Source organism: Geospiza fortis, unplaced genomic scaffold (assembly GCF_000277835.1).
Source record: "Geospiza fortis unplaced genomic scaffold, GeoFor_1.0 scaffold1, whole genome shotgun sequence".
NCBI classification, from domain to species: Eukaryota; Metazoa; Chordata; class Aves; order Passeriformes; family Thraupidae; genus Geospiza; species Geospiza fortis.
In genome coordinates, this window is record NW_005054320.1 from 4,711,403 (window position 1) to 4,713,945 (window position 2,543).

Here is a 2,543-nt window from a genome sequence, read left to right on the forward strand (position 1 = left end):
ATTCCATGTAGAATAACCATCAAAACTCATGCCTTTAACCACAGTTTGCCTTTGTAACATTTTGTAGCAGATAAATGATTCAGCTTGCTGTGCTTATGTTCTGCCATTATGCAGCATCTCTATCTGGAAGAAGAAACGTTGGCTCACATGGAACCCTTGGCCAGTACAGGAGAGTTTCCACAGGGAGGGATGCCTACATTTGCTGCTTCTCTTTTTCAGGTTCATTGCAAAAACCCCACACCACAGGATGTCCCCAAGGAAACCTGTTGGCAAATGAAAACATTTCATCCTCATGCAGTTTTCTGCCATCTATTGTGAAATTTTAGCTTAGGTGGTTATTAAGATGACTTAACCAGGCCTGTGCTCTCCAGCTCTCCAAATATCTAGACTATTAGTGCATATATCCTTTCTTCATAACTTAACCAAACTATACATATTTAAATCTGTCCTTGTAAATAAAGTCAATCCAACCTTTGACCACATTCTTGCTCTGCACTCCATTCAACCTGCCAAATATTTTGGAAGTCAGGTGTCCAAACTGCAATATTGTATTTTAAAAGCGGTTGCACTGGAGCTGTGTGAAGAGGATGTTCCTCCCACCTCCGTGCCAGGATACTTTCACACTTGAAGTTCCTAACTGGAGGAATAAATCTTGGATTTATCCTTTGTTTAGCAGCTGCCATAGATGCTTACAGCATCACCAGCTGCTGCTTTTCTTTTCCTTGGCCAAAATAAATGCCTGTTTTGGATGGGATAAGTAAACTTTATATACATAAACCTGTTCCATACACCTATGCATGTGTATGTACATATATTTCTCCTATCCTTGAAAGCCAGTCACTTGGAGCAGGACATTTCCTGAACTTATGTCCAGCTCACCCAAGTGTACTAGTTGAAAAGCACTTTCAAATTTCACCACATGCCACTTTGGTGTATTAAATCCAGAATAACTCACTTTGAAACAACATGTTACTTAGAATTCTAAAAAATTTTCTCAGAACTTTAAATGCAAAACAAATAATTTCACAAAGAATCAAAGAATGTGATCCCCCCCCAAAACCACTGAAATTTTTGTCCATTTCTCTCATTTTTTTTATTTTAAAGGGAGAAAAATGGACATTTTTGTAGAACTGTTTCTGTATTCAGCCTTAATCAATTACAGTGACTTGTATTTACTCATTAAATGTCATCTCACTAGTTTTTGTTTTCTCTAATGATTGGCTCCTCATTAGTGAGTTTATACTAACTTTTCCATCATATTTGGTGATCTCAAATTGTTACTTGAGTCACCACACCTAGTTTGGTGACATCCTGTCTTAAGACAGGCACCCCTCAATTACAACTATTGCAGTGGAGAACAGGCATGACTGGAGTGCTAGAAAATGTAACAATGAATAAAGATCAAGGGCAGGGCTCATTTAACAAGAGAGAAGTGACAGGGCAAGATATCATGTAAAACTTCCTTAAACAATTGAGTTATTGAATGTTCTGTATGTCTGTGGTAAACCAAATAAGAACCTCCAGGATATAATTGCCCTTTCTCCTGGTCCTTCAGGTCCTTCCCATATATTCTTTATTTATATCAGCTTTGCCACATCTGTTAATTCTCTTTCATCCCTCTCAGTTATGCTACCTTTAATGCACCTTTATTTATTTACCCCATTCTAATGTAAGAAATGCACATTATTAACCTTCCTCTTCCCAATCTCCCCTAGTTCCCTCAAAACAGCCAGGGAAGTGCACAGTGAGGACATTAACAGGCAAGTGTCATATTAAGGGATGGACTGAGAATTTCCCAGAAAGCAGTGAGGAACCAGTTCCTTGGGTAGCACAGAAACCAAAAAACCAATCTAAGGGTCTCACTCCTACTATTAATAATCTGCAACATATCAGGGACCAAAGGCATTTTCACACCATTGCTTCTGATTTGCTAACAAACACCAGAGCTGAAGTGCTGCACAGAGTATTTTCCTTCCAGGAGGGCCAGCTAAAGCAAGCCTGGGAGTACCACACTCTGAGATGTGCCATTGTCAGCAAAGTGGCTGGATGGGCATGCAGTGAATTCAGGCATGGAGTTCTGCTCTTGGACCAAGCAGACACCATGGACACAGAGCATTAGCACACATGGCTCTGTAGCTAGATTTACAGGCCTGCTCTCTATGAAGAGATGAGCTAAAAAATTGGGAGGTGAAGCTGGATTTGGGACAGGTAAATAAACAGGAAGCTGCATTTCTGCCTTAAAGAGATAAGCCTGGCACTAGGGGATGTATAAACATCAAGGCAATCCACACCACTGTGAAAAGATCTTTTTGTTGCGGAGCTTTAACACCCTGATGGGAAACACAAGACTGAAAATACCATATATTACCTCTGCCTATGGTCTAACAGTAGTTTTCAGCTCAATCCTTGGAGTTCTGGTATAAGCTGTTTCAGGGGGAAATCTGAAATAGGTGATTTTGAGAATGAGGTTTATTACCAGTGGTGCCCAATTCACCCCATCAGAGTCTATACCACTTCTGGCATGAACATATCCACAGTGCCCA